This window comes from Oryzias melastigma, linkage group LG21 (assembly GCF_002922805.2).
Source record: "Oryzias melastigma strain HK-1 linkage group LG21, ASM292280v2, whole genome shotgun sequence".
NCBI lineage: Eukaryota > Metazoa > Chordata > Actinopteri > Beloniformes > Adrianichthyidae > Oryzias > Oryzias melastigma.
The window spans coordinates 20,847,998-20,858,430 of NC_050532.1; positions in this window are offsets into that span (position 1 = coordinate 20,847,998).

Below are 10,433 nucleotides of genomic sequence, written 5' to 3' on the forward strand. Positions count from 1 at the left end.
CTGGCTAAATGGAAGACAAAACAACCACAAAGATATGTCGATTAACCAAAGTGAAATTCAAAAGTTGATTAAATGACCACCAAATGCCTTCAGGTTTGAGTCAATAATGGTTTCAAAAATATGCTGTAAAAAAAGAGGCGTGAAATAAGGAGTGTTGTCTAAATTAAGAGGGGTGAAAATAGGTCAACTATTTATAACTTTGGACACAAATTGAACATGAAAACAATCCAGTAAAAAGAGACAAAATAATTCATATATGACCCATGAAGATCGTCACTAACGGAAAGTTGGAGGTAACTTGAACACTCACAGCTTTAGGTCTGGAATGTTTGTATTTGAAACCCATGTGTCACTTTTTTTGTGAACGCTTGCTGGCATGTTTGCTTGAGCTTTCTGATTTGAATCTTATCTGAAATTCTTCTGCTTCTGTGGATGGTGATACAAAGCAGGAAAGCCTTCAAGGAAAAATGCCAAAACCATCCAGCTAGTTAGTATCTGGTATCCAAGGAGGTCAGAGCATTCCCTGATCCAATCCAGTCGTTTAGTTTCCTGCAAGTTAAAACAAAGTTGTGGAATTCTATTTGGTTTGTCTAATGGTCAAACAGGGAAGATTCCCAAAGTGACAAATGCAAAAGAGACCCAAGTCTAAACATTGAATTGGTCAACTCATGAAACATTTTGTCATGATCCTCAAGACGTTTTTTCTTGGCTCCAAATGGGCTGGTGAATACTTCAATTTAGTTTCCTGAATAATTTTAACTTCTTAACTTATTTTTCAGCAAAAAAATGTACAATTTTAAACTGGATTGCAGTGGATGCAATCCCCCTACAGCGTCTCCCTACCCCTACATTTAGCCCTCCAAACGGAGAGACATGGAAAAATAATGTCTTTCAATTTAGACGTTACTGCCACCGGATGACATCATCAAGAGTCAGCTACATTAGCGTGGAGCTGCTAGTGCTCAGAAATACATAACAAAATTGGTTTTATAACTCCGAGAAGGTCATGTTAAAACAAAACGTCATCATTAACATTACACGGCACAGCGCGACACAGAACACCCTCTCAGCGGGGAGATGCTGAGCCCTTAAAAAAAACTAATTTAGACAACCCTACCTCTCCAAATGTCTCTACAATCGGAAGGGTTGGGAGAATCTGCAAAGGTAGGGGTAGAATTCGGATTTGGAATATGTCTGTTTCTCTAACAATTGAGCAAAGTAGTGTAAAGATTTATTTACATTGGTCCGTCTGCGGTCTTTCTGCGGTCAGCGTGTGGTGCAACGCAACAGAGATGCACCACAGACAAACCAGTGTGAATTCGGGGTAACACTATTTGCAGATGATCATGTCCTATTATAGATTAACTTTGAATCAAAAACAAGTATCAACAGCTTTACTTTTGAACAGAGGTTAAACATTTTCAGTTTAAATGGCATGTTTTCTGTATTTCTACAAAGCTGAATTGTTCTGCCTGTGCATTTCAAAATAAAAGACCAATTTGGAGTTAAAAAATGGGATTTACAGCCCCTAGTCTTTCTATTGGTCTATTTCTGAGCTGGGAAGGCCGTGGTTTCCACTTCAGAACAGTATGCAAATTAAACACAACATAACCCATAGGAAGTTAGAGGATGTGGTTTTGTTACCAATAAAAGTGAGCTTCAGTACAGGCGGAACATCACCTGAAATACCACAGAGAATCAAGATGAGCGAATAAATAATGTAGCCACAAACATTTTTACTTCTGTGTTTAACTAACCTCTTTCTCATGTGGGCTTGTGAGTCTATTGGGTAATTTGATCACAAATCCAAAGAGCCACAGTCACTGTGTGTGTTTTTGGTGTGAGTGTGTGTACATTACAACAGCAATGTGAGTATGTGAATAGACAATCTACATGGGAATGTTCCAGCAATGCGCTGGCTTTGACAGCAGGCAGGCAGTCAGCAGAGGATTCAAAAGACACTAACAAACAACACGCATTAAACAGTTCGGAAGGTTAGATTAAGGGGAGCTACAATACCAAACTGAAGGAATCTCACCTGGTGACAAAACATGTCTTAACATGTTCAACCAAGTTCAGCCTTTCTTAATAGATCTGACGTCCCCATTATGGAGTAAGTTTATGTATGAGAACGACAACATTTAAACCAACTAATGCCACTACAGTTCCAAAATAGTGAGAGTTTGTGTGAATGATCTCACCATGAGAAGCCGTTTAAAGCAGAGGCCAAAGCTGGCGTCACATCAGAAGCTGGTTTGGCCTGTGGCATTTCTAAATGTGTTAGATTATAATGCAGCATATCATTGATGACTCAAAAAGAAAAAGAAAAGACTCTTTAAAGCTTTAAAATAACTTCCGTTGTGTTTTTCTAAAGCACAGTATCAAAGTTGAACCATCTGGATTTTAGATTATTCTGCTCTTTTTCAGAACGACTGGAAGAAAAGGTTCAGAGTTTCTAGAATCTATAAAAAAGCAAAACTTTTTTTGCAATGTCTAGAAAGTTGAAAAACTCGTGAGCTTCTTCAACATCCCTTTGTAACTTCCATTTGTGTTTGTTTACATCAATACAAGAAGATGTTGATGGTGGAGATCATGGAGAGGGAAGTCTTAATCCCACTCTGTCGGCAGCTGGGATTCCCACGCAGACTAAGCAGTGCATACTTAGAGTTAAGGAAGCAACACCTCTGTTCTAAGTCACACTTACTAAAGCACTTCACTAACTGGACTCCAGTACAGTTTACAATGTAAACCGATAGCAATGAAGAGAAGGCCTCGAGACCAGCAGAGGTACTGGGTCGTGGTTGGCACTGCAACAATGCGCCAAGAAGAGCTCAGAGCTTTCGTAAAATCCTCCAGTGACAAAGCCCAAAGTAAAGAGTGGTACCACTTTAGTTCTTAAAGACATAAGAGCTGAGGTCAAGGACAAGGAGGATTGTGGGAATGTTGGGAGCTGCTAGTGGATCTGAGAAAGCGGACATTTTGTTTGCCAAAAAGAATCATGTCCTGGTACTTGAACTTGTTTTCTGAGAGGTCTTCACATTAACATGTACTGGGACAACACATTCTCATTCCTAACTCCCCATATATGGACGAATAGTTAGGGCACCCAACGTTTTGGGTGTCCCCAACTTGTTGTTTTTGTTCACATTAAATCACGAGTCCCCAACCCTTGAGACGCTGTACCAAACAAGATAACGGACATGGAACCGGAACTGGGTTATGGTTAGGGTACCAGGTTAGAGTTAGGTTTAACCCTTGTTTACATTGAGTGGTACAGTAAGGAGTAGTACGGGACGGACCAGTTAATTCTGAAAAGTGTTTCCATTCAGTCAAGCTTCGCTTCCACTGAGTGGTTTGCTTTCACGGCATGTGGTGCAGACTGCTAGCGTGTCATTGCGTCATCCCTGCCAGCAAGGCCAAGAAAGCCCCATATGGTTTAAAAGTGGGCAGAAATTAGGGCCCCAAGTGGATTATTCCACAGTTTCTGTGGTAGCACCACCTGTGTTTGCCCACATTGGCTTAGGCAGGCACTTAGTCGATAGGCTCGCTATGCTAGCCAGCTGCCCGGTGGAGAGCGGAGCTCCCTGGCTTGATACAGCGGCGCTCGCTAGCTCGATAGAGCAGAGCTCGCTAGCTAGCTAGCTTGCTACAGATGAGCTCACAAGCTCAATACAGTGGAGCTCACAAGCTCGAGTAGAGAGCTCACCCACTGAGTGCCCACTTAAGCAAATGTGGGCATACACAGGTGGGGCCACCATGGAAACTGTGAACAAACCTACTTGGGGCCCACAATTTCTGCCCACTTTAAAACCATATGGGGCCCACTTGGCCTTGCTGGCTGGGATTGTAGTGCAGCAATTAGAAAAGCGACGACAATGGAGGTCATCCAGCAGCTCATCTTTTTCTTGTTTTACTTTTTGAGAATTGTGTATAACAGGAATTTAATCTTGTTTGAAAGAAGATTGCGAGCGGCTAAGAAGAATACAAAAAATAACAGAATTGCTAGCTAAGCGCTGTACTGGTGCTTGGTAATGTCATCATCCCTTTCTGCCAATCAAAGGGTGGCTACAGCGACTCCGCCCGAACCATCCCATTCTATTTATCTATGGACCTACAATGGACGGGGGTCTTAAAGAGGAACGGGTCGGAACTGTTTAATGAGTTCATTGGATTGCTCCATGGAAACGAGGAGGGGTACCGGTTATCCGTCATTCCGTCCTGTACCACGTCCCAAGGGTTGGGGGCACGTGGTTCAAGGGGAACAGCCACTACGTCAAAAATGACGAGTTGGGGACACCCAAAAAATCAAAAAGTGGCGCAGAGGGGGCTAAACCATACGTCCATATATGATGAGTTGGAAGTGAGAATGTGTAGAACCTTCATGCAGCTAGAACTAAAATGAGCCTGTTAAGAGAAAAGCCATAGAAACAGCTTTAAAAAAGCCTTCGATGATTTGGGTGGAGTCATTTGTGGACAGACAATCCTAAGGGAAAAGCAAGAGCTGGATCAGTTCTGGCTGGGTCACCTAAGTGAGGGTGTATATTGTTAAAAAGACCGAAAACACCCAAAGACATCATTGAAAATGTGCCTCAGCTCAAAAAAGAAGCTCAAATTACCTTCATACTGCAAGAAATCGTTCAATAAGAGGAAGATACACTCAGAGAAAAACTGAGCCATGCATCTCTATAGCTAAAGCTGCACTTTTCAGTTTCCTATCTTCAGATGCTGAGTCAATAGCCTGAAGAATTTTTTTATCGTTTTGAGACAAACAAGAGTTCAGCTGTTTCCAGGACTTTGAACTCACATGAAGTTTGGTGTGGAACCAACATCTGTTTTAATAGTTGAAAATAAGTGGAGAAGAATGATGTTGTTTACCCCACAAACAGTTTTTAAAGGCTTTAAACGGTTTCGTTTTCCTGTAAATCTGAGTTCTGTTTACAAGCCGTGGGACTCCATTCGAATTTGTCTCTTACTTATATGGCTGATTTTATCTTAATGTAATAAAAGTCAAGTTTTGGAAAGTTTTCGGGGTCGGCAAACGGCGGCGGATTTACTGGGGAGTCAAAACAGACCCTGGAAAAGTGCAGTGGAGCAACAGCAGCAAGCCGAGGGGAGATATGAACATAAAAGGGAGCGCTGCACTAATGTGATTTATCACCCAGGAGGCTCTGGAGGGTAGTCACACAGCAGCACAGCTGGGCGCTGGCAGATTTTAAAATGACTGCTCAGATCTTAAATATAAAGCACAAAAAGTTCCTAAACTAATGACATATTTATAAAATGTACCGAAAAGGAAGCAAAAAAAAAATATTTATAGTGAGTTTTCAACAAGCTGTGAAACATTGGAAGCCCCCAGTTTGTGATACTGGTTTTAATAAAAGGATTTGGGAGTGGCTACAGTTTGAGAATCCAGCAGAAAGGCGAAAAACAAAGTTGCCACACAGACAACCATGTGACTCTGCCTGCAGTCGTAGTTGGGTGACTGCAGCTTCGTTCCCTTTAAGAGAACACAAAACTCAAAGTCAAAATGTTTATGTCATGAAATCATGAAAGGAAGGAAAAATGTGCAAAACAAAATAAAAGTGTATTGAATACAGAATAGAATATACACTCTTTGTTTACATACAGTAAAGTATTTGCTTTAAATATCTGACATAAACTGTTTTTTAGTTCCTCTGTCACTGAGTTTAGACTATAAATATGTGCTATTGGTTATAAACTAACAAATTGTTTACTATGAATAATTATAGTGTTTGAAAGTTTCACAATAACACTCTGCTGCCATCTAGTGGACAAAGTTGTGAAGTTTACACAAAAAAATGCATGAAAACAATTTAATAAAAATACTTTTACTTCAGTCTCTTGGGGTGTCAAACTTAATCGCACTGGAGGCCAAAATCCAAAATACACCTCAGCTCTGAACTCACTCATGGAAGACAGAGGAACATCAGCTAATTGGATCACTTTTTGCTTAATCATTTTGGAACCTAAGAGAAAAAAACAATGTATGACATTTGATTGTGTTCCTAATGTTTATAATAAATATTTTAAATGTTTTTGTGTTAAATTTATCAGATAAAATATCATTGTTCAAACTTTTTTCTGGGGGTCACTTTGCAGAATAAGATTTTTTATCAAAAATAAATTTTAACTTTCTAACTTTTACTAAATATATGTTTAGTTAGTAAGCTAAATATTTAACTTTAAGCTACAAATGTATTTTAATTTTTATATTTAGTTTACAAATTAAATATTTAATTTTATTAAATTAATTTGTTAGTTTGCACATAAAATCTTTATATCTATTCTAAAAAAGTATTTTACAAACTAAATATTTAAGTTTTGTAACTAAATATTTATTTTGGAGTTAAATATTTAGTTCTCTAATTAAATATTTAGTTAAAAACTAAATATTTAATAGTCAAAAATTTAGTTTTTAACTAAATATTAAATCAAAAACTAAATATTTTGCAAAAAAGTCAGTTTAAAATTAAACATTTTGCTTCGCTCTAAATATTTAGTTAATATTTAGCTAAAAACCAAATATGTATTTTTTAATTATATATTTGGTACTTTTTTTTAGTAAGTATTTAGTTTTTAGATCCATCCTATTACTGTTAAAACTTTTTTCTGGGGGTCACTTTGCAGAATAAGATTTTTTATCAAAAATAAATTTTAACTTTCTAACTTTTACTAAATATATGTTTAGTTAGTAAGCTAAATATTTAACTTTAAGCTACAAATGTATTTTAATTTTTATATTTAGTTTACAAATTAAATATTTAATTTTATTAAATTAATTTGTTAGTTTGCACATAAAATCTTTATATCTATTCTAAAAAAGTATTTTACAAACTAAATATTTAAGTTTTGTAACTAAATATTTATTTTGGAGTTAAATATTTAGTTCTTTAACTAAATATTTAGTTAAAAACTAAATATTTACTAGTTAAAAATTTAGTTTTTAACTAAATATTTAATTAAAAACTAAATATTTTGCAAAACAATCAGTTTAAAATTAAACATTTGCTTCGCTCTAAATATTCAGTTAATATTTAGCTAAAAACCAAATATGTATTTTTTAATTATACATTTGGTCCTTTTTTTTTAGTAAGTATTTAGTTTTTAGATCCATCTTATCACTGTTAAAACTTTTTCTGGGGGTCACTTTGCAGAATAAGATTTTTTTATCAAAAATAGTTTTTAACTTTCTAACTTTTACAAAATATATGTTTAGTTAGCAAGCTAAATATTTAACTTTAAGCTAAAAATGTATTTTAGAATTGTATATTTAGTTTACAAATTAAATATTAAATTTTATTAAATTAATTTGTTAGTTTGCACATTAAATCTTTATATTTATTCTAAAAAAGTATTTTACAAACTAAATCTTTAGGTTTTGTAACTAAACATTTATTTTGGAGTTCAATATTTAGTTCTCTAATTAAATATTTAGTTAAAAACGAAATATTTATTAGTTAAAAACTAACAATTTAGCTTGAACCTAAATATTTAGTTTTTAACTAAATATTTAATTAAAAACTAAATATTTTGCAAAAAAGTCAGTTTAAAATTAAACATTTTGCTTCCCTCTAAATATTTAAATATATATATTTAAATAAATAATATATATCTATATTTATTTATTTTTTTAATTATATATTTGGTCCATTTTTTAAATCAGTATTTAGTTTTTAGATCCATTCTAAATATTTAGTTAAAAACTAAATATTTAGTTAAAAATCAAATTTCAGTTTTAAACTAAATATTTTGTTTTTAAACTATATGTTTAGGTTGAAACTAAATATTTAGTTAGTAAATGTAACTTTTATAAATACATGAATTTAAAGGGTGAAAATGTCCATTTGAAAAATAAAACCTGTTTTTTTCTACTAAAACACTCTAAATATCTAAAAAATATTGATGTCAAAATTTTACTTCCCATATTTACAAAGGCCCCCCCATAATCTTACATTGGGATGTGTATCGTATCCCCAGACTCTTACCAAAACACTCACCTACTGGGAATGCTTTTGAAAAGATGGTCGGTGTGTGACTTTAATGACTGCAGTAATAAAAATATGAAAACTTTAAATTCAAAACTTAAATAATATTGTATTTGTTGTTAAAGAATCACCCACAAAGTATTAATAAAGTAATTTCATGTTGTTTTTTTAATGTTGTTGTGCTGTTTGTGATGAATCTGTGTCATCACAATCTACTGTTTCCTGCTGGGATCAACAGGAGCTCCAGCAATTAAGCTCCTTCCATGATTTCTCAACTGACAGATGTTTGTCGGCTTTTGCCCGTCGAGACCGTTCTCTATCCGGAGAGTTTTGTGTCATTTTTTTTTTAATCACTCACTACCTCAACAGCCATCACACTTTCATCTTTCATAATGCTTGTCTGGGATGAGCGTTTACAAGAGTCAAACCTGAACGCCTCATTGTTCAACCCAAAGCTGTAGGCAGCCTCTGCACGGCTCACTTATCAGCAGATTACGTGGCATTTTTCAATTAACAAAAGGCATTATTGTGATTTTTTTTTTCTTGTCACAAATGTTGAAAATTATATTTCTCTGGGGGCTCCTGTTATGTTACTGTGAGATTAAGTGGTGAGCTCAGCTGTACCTGAGGGAAATTATGAATTTATTGGATAACAGGCGTCTTGTGTCTCTTGAATGGTATCACCTCCGTGCAGCTGCACTGGTTTGGACTCAGGAATGAAAGCATGTAGTTTTGTGTAAGCGTGCCCGTGTGCTCGCCGTACATCTCCCGGCTTTTGGAACTCTTGAGATTCCCAGTCTCGAAAACTATAAACCAAAGCTGCTTGGAGTTGATTTTTTGAATTGGTGAAACATTGGCTGGAGAATTACATTTATGAACTATGACAAGAAATACAATACAAACAATTATAGAAATATCTGAAGATTGAAAAGAATCTGAAGGCGGATTAATAAATAAATTGTCAAACATTATCAATAAAATTTAAAAGAGGCATTCAGATCAATTACTTCAGTACAGCGGGGGGTTAATGTAGAACTAAAAGGTTTAAAATTGAGCTGTTTTTTATGAGGAACCACTTGCTGATTAACTGTTTTCATTATTTTTTAATTTTCTGAAATATTTTTTGCCACTTCGTTTTATATTAAAAGTTGATTTTTCAGCTACTACTTTTAAAAATATATATATTTATACATTAAATAAAACATTTCATTGGATATCTTTTCTGTTAAACTCTTATAGGTGATGAGAAATCTTTCAAGTTTAATTAAAATTGTGTCCCAGAACCCATTACTGTTGTGATAGCTCTCCTCCAGTCTCCAGCAGGTTCCTCGCCGCTGTATCTCCCCTCAAACACATTGCCAATGCCAATTAGAGATGAATGCATCTCATATTGTTCATTTATTTATTTATTTATGTTTTTTTTCAAGGTTTGCTGACCTTAAAATTGTGATTTTGTGCTCACTCCATCAAAAAGAGGACACAGCGTAATTCCCAGAAAGGCCATTAGCTCTGTGATTGCTTTTTAACTGGACACTTTGCACAAACAGGTTCCTCTGTGGCGGCGCCACATCTCTTGTTGTGTAAAATGAAGCCGGGGTGTTGGCTGTCACGGTGAGGAACAGGGAAGTTCAGCAGATTTATGTCTTTATTTCTTTGTCTTACATATTCCAAAGTTCTCCTTCTTCCTTTTTATTGTCTTCGTAAATCAACTTGCCAGGACGGGGTTAACATGATTTACATGCAATTTTGTTGTTACACTGTTTATGCAGATGAGGTTGTTTATGTTTTCTTGTCCGTGGCTCCTTTGCATCATGGGAAAATGGGCTTCCACAGTTTAAACAGGTGATGGATTAACTCTTTGCTGACTGGTATAAAGCTATGGTGGCCCTGAAGTGCAAATTAATCAATGCAAAGGCATCTTACTGTAGAGATCACAACAGAAATGAGAAAAAAAAGAACAAAAAAATACACAAAACAACATAGTATTTTGTAAAATAATAACAAAATTCCAGGAACCAAAACATAACTCCAAAAATATTAGAAAAAATAAATAAATAAAAGAAGGGGAAAAAAAGATGATCCAGAAAACAAACAAAATTTTTAAAAATTAAAATGAAATGTTGAGAAAACAAAATGAGATGGATGGATGGACGGACGGATGGATGAATGGATGGACGGACAAACAATCGGATGGATGGATGGATGGATGGATGGATGGATGGATGGATGGATGGATGGATGGATGGATGGACGGAAGGACAGACAGAAGAATGGATGGATGGATGGATGGATGGATGGATGGATGGATGGATGGACGGACGATCGGATGGATGGATCGATGGATAGATTGATGGATGAATGGATGGATGCATGGATGGATGATCGGATGGACAGACAGAAGGATGGATGGATGGATGGATGGATGGA